The sequence below is a fragment of the Marmota marmota genome, unplaced genomic scaffold (genome assembly GCF_001458135.2).
Source record: "Marmota marmota marmota unplaced genomic scaffold, marMar, whole genome shotgun sequence".
Lineage (NCBI taxonomy): Eukaryota > Metazoa > Chordata > Mammalia > Rodentia > Sciuridae > Marmota > Marmota marmota.
In genome coordinates, this window is record NW_026000048.1 from 4,406,825 (window position 1) to 4,415,807 (window position 8,983).

An 8,983-nucleotide genomic window follows, 5' to 3' on the forward strand; every position below is an offset into this window, starting at 1 on the left:
ATTAAGTTAGAAGAAATAATAAGTGAATATAGGCATGTCTCAAAGCAATTAATAATACTCCTGAAAGCATACATTTGTTAAAATTTTGTCCATTATATATCAAAATTTTAGCAGATCATTACCCTATCTTTCACAACTCTTTATACTCAGGTCAAATTTAGAATTGTAAGTATTTTTGTGTACATAAATATGCATTTAAATATTTACATAATGTGATAGCAGTAACCTTAACTCATATTGTGACTCGATTGATTTTTTTAAATATAAATGTGAACATGACAATTAAATCATTTGTGCATCTTTTATAAATATTAAAAAATTTTAAACATATTCATATCCCCAGAATGTCTTTGACTGCTGTGAAATCCTATCATGTCTAAAATAGCAAATATATCCTGTATATTGTTTGGAGATTGCTCAGAGTAGACATGCTTCCTTCCCATATTATCTCTAGAGAAATAAATATGAAAGCACAACCAGAAGTATGTTCCAGTTCTCTTTTCCTGGTTAACACATTCCCCCAGAACATTGGAGCTTACAGTAGCCTGGGGAGGGCTCAGACTCAAACACACAAATATGTGAGCATATTCAGATACCCACATACATGCAAACATGGGAACACAAATATTTGCAGTCACAAAGGGACCAGTGCTGGAACATCTGTGGGTTACATGAGCATCTCCATCTCCACATGTGGCCTTAGGGCCTCGGTGTGGGATCTCTCTGCAGGAGCTAGCTGGGATTTCCTCTCAGCATGGTGGGTCAGATATCTTATACCTATCTGCTCAGCATTCCACAAGTAAGTCTTCTCAGAGAGCCCGGTAGAATGCTATGGCTTTTTCTAAAATCCATGCTATGGTGTCTCTTAGTGACTTAGGACCATCCACAGTCAAGAGTAGACAAGTTGACCTTATCTCTCAGAGGAAAATGTGTTAAAGTCATGCAATGCAGTATATGGGATACCAGATATCACTGCACCTACTTTGGGAATTTTGAACCAATTCTCTCAGAAAGATTCTTCTATGGAAACAATGACTCTTTCAGGAAAATAAAAAAATCAAGCTCTCTATCTGTTCAATGAATACTAAGTCTGCATGATTTTTTCATAAAATTCCATGGGTGTAGTATATTAGAATACTATTTTAAGTTAAAATATAGGATGGCAGACTCAAAAGACTGATACATTTGAGAAGTAATAGCTGAGGAACATAAATTTTCAAATTATAGACTCCTACAAAATTGTTGTATAATCTTTCAAAACCTCTTTTCTGGTAAAGAAAACTGACAAAGTGGGAGAGCATGTTTTTTAGCCACTTCTTTAATCAAAATTTTCAGTGACTACAGCAAAGATCACTGTTATTTCTTTGAAGCAATAATGTGAAGAGAAAAAATTAACCACAAGAATAATCTCTCTGGCAGAGGTTGCTGTTTCTTCATAAATTCTGGGTGACACAAAGTCACTAGCAGGAATAAAGACCACAGTGGCAGACAGCATTGTAAGGTGCTCCTCATATTTCTCTCCCTGTCTGACAGTCTCTCTGCTATCTCCAAAACTGTGAGTCTGATAGGATGTTCTCTATGATTAGGTCAGCTTTGGGGCACACAGGTAGGAGTGAGCTGGGTGAACCTGACCTCATTGAGAAATGTAGAAAGGAATTAGAATTTTACTAAATAAAGCTGCCATCAGTCATCTGGACTGTTCCCTTCTCTATTTAATTCTTGTGAGTACATTCGCTCATCTAAGCCCACTGCTAATTGGAATTTGTTGACAAGCCAGATTTTACCTAATCCAGATTATTCTGTTCTAAATCAAATAAGAGTCACCTTTGAACATCACATCTGCTGATATGTTTGCAATGTTTTATCTTCTAAAATCTATACAAAAAATACACACACACACATACACACACACACAATACTTCCTTCTTTGATTCCATGGTGGTTAGCAAAAAGGTCAGAGAGAAAATTCACAGTTCTTATCCCAGTTTTTATTTCAATAGTTAAACTTCATAGTCTAACATAATTAACTTCCTCTGTGAAGGGAACAAAAGAAGGCCATTAATCACATAAGAATGATTTATTTTAGAAAAAAGAACTTTATATCTCTGGTTCAGAGTCAATGAAAAAGGAGAAGTTGCCAATATCTTGGGCCATTCAGTTAACACTGTGGCAATGTAGACTCAGCTGGGAACAGTGGCTCCATTAATACCAATGATCCCCATAAGGTCACCAGACTCTAAGGTCACCAGACTCAGATGTTCTGTTACTGTTTACTACCCCTTTCCAGTTTAAAATCTGACTTAGTAAAATAAATAACCTGAATCATAAGTCTACTCATTCTACTTTTCAGGAGAATCCATAAAGCACATCAGCATATTGAAGTTGTTGAGCAGCCCTTACAGAAAGAAAACTGCTCTATTAATAAAAACAAAAACCAAAACAACAAAACCCAAAACAACAACAACAACAACAACAACAAAAAACCACTCAGCATTTCACAATGATTTTTGATTCTGATTCTTTCCACACTCAATCTTCATCCCCCTGCATCTAAAGTGTATCCCTTGGTACTTAAAGAACCCAAGTTTGGGTGTGTTCTTCTGGACCATAAAGTTCTGCTCAAAGGGTGAATAATAGTCACATGTCACTGGAGCAATTTTATGCAAAGGTGGTTTGATGCCACTAATTGAGAAGTGTGTAAAGGCATCCACTGCAGAAGTAAGATTTCCCCCCGCCCCCCACCCCCCGAAGGAAGTAGGGAAATCAGTGATCCCCCTGTGTCATTGCCATCTTGCTCTGGTTATTTATGGAGCAGTTTTCTTCACAAATGCAGAAGCAATAAGAAGGAGCATCTGAGTCCAGTGACATGAACTCTTTGACTAACGATCATAATGGTATCCTCTAAGGAAAAAAAAAATATTGCTTTATAAGCAAGAAAACAAGTATTATGGAATCTGAATGTAACATGTGTGTTTTGGCATCTAACACAAAATGGTCTAATATTTGATTGCAGACTGGAGGGTTGGGGCTTAACACCCCTGTGATTTATGATGGAGTCCAGATGGTGAGTATACACTATGAGGTGACCATTCTTCCCCTGTCTAAGGCAGGACCTGAGATTTGTAACCAATGGAGAATCACGGGAATGATGGCATTACTATAGGTGGTAGGGAATATCATTTCCTTTTTTTTGAAATATTATTTTAACATCTCTTCCTGCATATTACATATGTATTTACAGGAGCTATATGAAGCTATCACAATAAGGAAAAGAAAAACTGTCCTGGGAGATGGATGAGCCACACTCTGATCTGGGTTCTTTAGGCTGGTATATCTAAGCAAGTCACAGAGTTAACGGTCTCAGTTTCCCCATTTCTGAGTGAAGAGAGTCTCTGCAACCCAGACAGCATCACAAGTTGTGATTAATTAAACTGATCTAAAACCTCAATTAATTACAGACATTTTAAAAAGAAAACCAAATGGCTCTTTTACATAAGTCAGTTAAGATTTCTGGAAGGCATAAATTACTATCACTCATTGACAATGTTCCAAGCAATCTCCTGCTTTCTAAACTAAATTTACATTCTTGTGCTCTCAGGCGAAAATTTCAGGTGATTACATTTTCTAAAGCAACCAGCATCACAAAGGTGCTTAAAACCAAGGAGCCCACTTTGCATGTTCAACATCATTCCACGTGGCTTCTGCTGTTCTTTCCTGTGGTTGTCATTAGGCCTGCTAGCACCTCACAGAGCAACAAAAATGTCTGCTAGGAAAATTATCTCTTGTTTCTTAACCTATTTCTCATGCTTACTGTAGATCTAAGAATAAATTTCAAGAACAGTTAGTAGCAAATCAATAAAAAATTTTTAAAATGGTCCCTTCATAAACATATACATAATTTTTTTACATTTATTTCCTCAGGTTCCAATAAGAGTATTTCCTTATGATTTTTATACTGATTGTTATGTGCTATTAATGTGCCTTGTAATTTCCTAGCAAACAGTAAATGCAGAGACAGAGACTGCAGCAATAATTCCACTTCTGATAATAACTCTACACCTTTTCTCTGGAAATATAAACATCCATTTTCCATAAGGGTCAAGAACATATTCTTTCCAATCCAAATGGACCCAAGTCCCTCTATTCTTATTTAGTGGAGTGTTCAACATTTCCCAAGTCAGCACGTTCCATAAAGTCAACTCAGATTTTACAAGTGTATTTTATGGGCTAAATACTTCGCAACATGGACTTAATGAAAGATGTGATAACTGATTGACAGGAAAGAGCGGCAAGAAAATTGCAGTTTAGTAAAATAAAGTTTCACATTACTATATCAATATTAGGTTTTACACTAAAGGAAAGCTAAATTTAGGAGCTCTGTTACACACCAGCATTAATATGAGTCATTTCCTTTCCACTAAAGTAACCGAAACCCTAACTTCCTATCCTTGCACATAATCTGCACCAATCAGCAGATTTCAGATCTCAATTTTGTGTGTTTGAGTTCCTCAAAAAAAAAAAAAAAAAAAAAAAAAAAACCNAGGCTGGGTGTTAGTAGCTATTCGTTTTTGTTCTTGGAATTTTTAAAGTTCCACTAAATATACAAAAAAAAACCTTCAGTCTGATTTTGTATATTTAGTGGAACTTTAAAAATTCCAAGAACAAAAACGAATAGCTACTAACACCCAGCCTCAGGTATTAGTCAGAACAGTTTCGTTTTCAGCAATGAAATTAGATCTCTGTTCAAATTTGCAGATACTATGAAAGGAAAAGTGAAGTAAAAGTACTTGCATTTCAACAGAATAAATTACTTGTACTGAGCCGAGCACACACCCCAACACACAGTGATAGACACAGACATAGAAAAGACACACAAGCAAAATCACAGAGGCACACCTTCACATACATGTTCAGACCTACTCACAGAGACACATACCAATAGAGGTCCACACAAATGCACAGAGGCACAGGCAAATATGCATACATACAAAGGCACATAAAAAGCACAGGGACCCATGCAGAAATACAGAGATAGAAACACACCCAGTAATGATAAATGCTTCTCTATTTCATTTCTTTGGTGACACTAATAACCTAGAACTTTCTTCAACACTGTAACCCCACTTTATACTGTAAAAATAAAGGGAAAATTTGTCTTCTAGTTCATTGTTTTAAAAATTGTAGAGTCTTTTTAATTCAGCTGTAATAAAATAACTCTGCCAGCCATTCTTATGTTTTCTAATTATTTTTCAAATGGTGGAATTCCCTCCAGTTTTTGCTGATGAAGTATTCAGCCATGTGTACATTTTTCCACTGCTTGGAGCTTGCTTCTTTGCATGCTACCTCCTGGCCTGTGGGAAGAGCAGATCCACCATGGCATCCCGCACCCAGTACCACCAGCTGCTCTGGGGCCACCAACTCCCAAGGAGATTCTCAGGGTGTAACTTTGGAAGTCAATTATCAGAGTTTTGTCTGTGGATCAGCATTAGCTAAAAATCAGTTATATCAAGTGCTAAAAAATTGAGAGACTAGATGGACAAAAGGGAACTGATGTTTTCAAGTGATTGATAAAGACATATATTTTATTCCTATCAAAAGCTCCAGGAATGAAAGGAAACAAAGATGAACAGTCCATATTCCTCCTTCAAGGAGCTTTACAATTCATTGAACAGAAGACACATATAATTAGAAATACTTGCACAATAAAAACATCATGAAATAAACGTAAAATAATAAGGACTAAAGTACTAGGAGGTCAGGAAAAAGAACTAATTAGTGAACAAATCAGAAATGAATAAAAGACTACAAAGTTTTCTACAGAGCTATTCAATAGACTAAAATTTTTTTTTTGTTTTTGTTTTAACATTTAATGAGTCTGAATGAAATTGATGATTCCTTGTGGGCTATAATGAGCCACATTTTCTCAAGTGAAATATGTAGAATTTTTAAACAGAAAATGGACCAATTAAAATAAAATTCTTTTAAAGCTATTCGAAAAATGAAAATCTTTATTTTATCCATCAGGCATTAACAGCCTATGTTTTCTCTATATCCAATATTTACAAATCATTTTAAACTAAAAAATTTTATAATGTTAAATAAAAATTATGTTTGTCTATATTTGCTTATACCTATAGGCATATAAACTTTAATTTAGTAAAATACATTTTGGATTTTGGCAGGTTTTTTTTTTTCTTTAATGAAAACTATTGATACTTAGATCATGTGATAACAGAGTAGTCTCTATGATGCTATGACTTGAATTCTCTTCTGTGTGTCCATATCATCTGCCTTGGAATAATACTCTGAATAATACTATCAGTGAATAATACTCTGCAAATGCTGGTCAAGTTTTATTCTGGTACCATACAATTCATCAGGGAAAAAAAGGATATAAATCCCTGCCTCCATGGGACCTAATCTCTATACCACTAACTATAAATATAGTGAATAAGAAAGTTTTATGCTATGCAGAAGGTGATACGAAATAAAAAAAGAATAGGTAAAGGATATCTGGAATGTGGAGTGTTGAGTTTTTATTTAGATGAACTGTTCAGAGTAAATCTCATGATAAGGAGATAACTCTTGGCAAAGTCTTGGAAGAGGTGAAGGGGTGAGATTTGTGTCTGTAGATGGAGCATGTTGGGTAGAAGAAACAGATGTTGACCCTAGCGCTGTAACATGCTTGGGATCATCAGGGAGAAAGCCCAAGGAGCCATGTGCTGAAAATTAGGTACTAAAGTCCATAGAACAGCCATCTTTGGTTTTCTTGCTGCAGGACAAGAGCAATTTGGAGGAGTGTAGGAGAGAAAAAATGGGAAGTTGCAGGAGGTGTGTCTTTGAATATGCAATATGGGATGGAATTTATGAGCAGGTGGCCTGATTGAGTTAGTATAGTAGCCCAGGGAATTTATTTACAAAAATAATGAGAACTTGTAATGTATGACTAGGGGCAGTGCAAGGTGGAGAGTGGTGAAAGCATAGCAGTTCTCTTTGGATTCTTTAATTTCTCTGAGTATAGTATAAGGCACATCATCATCTGAGGATGAGGATGGAGCAGAGGAAATAATGAAGACTTTAATAGAAATGAGAATGTGCAAAGTGAAGTCCAGAGTATATAATTATACACTCATGATTGCCAGGCAGCTGTCAAGATGCAGTTGTGTTTGTGACTGTCAATGTCAAATGGCACCAGACAGCTCGATGGTGGTTCTGCCTGTGAGTGTCAAAGGAAAAGCTGGAGTTGTTCTTTAACAGGTAGTATCTTTACCAAAACATGAATGGAGCAAAGGAAGGAAGGGTTTAGACAGCCACAAACCACCAGAAGTTATGGAAATCCTCTTCATAAGGAAAGTCATAGTTGAAACAAAGAGGGGCAGGGGAGGGAGATAAAACAGAAAACAACAGAGATCACAGAGGTAGAAGAAGATCTAAACAAACAAATTCACTTCCTTCTAGGCTATGGAATGTAAAAGCATCGACCTTATCCCATAGCATGACCAAAGGAGCCCATAAAAGGGAAAACTGAAAATGAAACTTTAGTTATCACTACCCTAGACTTCCCAAGCCACGGGAACTGAAATTTCTCCTCTTTGGATCTGCAGCGACCATTTTACTCAAAAATCATCTCTGCCGAACTCCCTCCTTCTAATATTTTAGAACATTTTATTCCCTGGTTTCACTCTCCTGAAGGATGAGACTGCATAACTGTTAATTATTATTCAGAGCAATACAGATTTTGTTCTTTTGCAAAACATGAAATCACCAATGCCAGGAAACCTTGCCTATCATTACCAAATCAACCATTAAGATATTTTTCTTAGGACTATTAATGCAAACTCAATGAATAATTTTTTAAGTAATCACTTCCTTCTCTTATTATAATCTCACTTAGAACTATCCACTATATTGTAATAAATGGTTCAATTCTCTTCCTATCTCATTAGAAACAAGGTCTTCGATGTCAGGTACTTTGATTTATTCACTCTTGTATCCTTAATATGAAACCATTTTGACTCTACCTTATATCATTTGTAAAAATTAATTCCAGATAGGTAACATATCTAAATGTAAAAGGAAAACAATAAAACTTCTCATGGAAAATGGGAAAGTATCATCATAACCTTGGCATAAGTAAGGAATTCTTTAAAAGAACTCAAAAACCATGAGTATAAAAGAAAAAAAATCACATATTTGACTTTATTATGATTAAGAGCTTTAATCAAATTATATCCTTAATGGGGTGAAAAAGCAAGCTTCAGACTGACTATGTGTATTATACCAGTCTTTGGTGCCATATGAATTGCCAATATCTTTTCAAATATATATTCCCACAAATCAATATAAAATACAGACAATTCCATTAAAGTATAGCCTGGGTAATTGAACAGGTGCCTAACAAGAGGCTACATATATACTCAATAAATACGAAAAGCTCACCTCATTAATATAGGGGTATACAACTTAAATTCAAATGGGATTCTAATATGCACCAATCAGAATTAGTGAATTTCAAATTGCTAAATCTCAATTCCATGGAGTGGGGTGAACAAGGTACAAACCAACCTCAGTCATTGCTGGTTGAAGCACCAACATATACAACCTCTTCATGTGGTGACCTCTACAATATGGAGCACATATATGCCTATCAGCCAGCAGTTTTACTCCTAGTAATCTAGCCAATGAAAACGAGGACAAACCTTTACTGCCCCCCACACAAAAAAAGTGCGTAAGAATGCTTGTAGTAGCAATCTCCACAACTCCGGAGGTGATTTGTTAACTTTGCAGAATGAAAACTGAACTTCACTAAGGTTATTTGTGTTCAATAATAACAAAGATTCTGCAATTCATTTTATTTTATTTTTATTTTATTTTTTAAATACATGACAGAAAAATGCATCACAATTCTGATTACACATATAGAGCAAATTTTCATACCTCTGTTTGTATATAAAGTATGTTCACACCAATTCATGTCTTCACA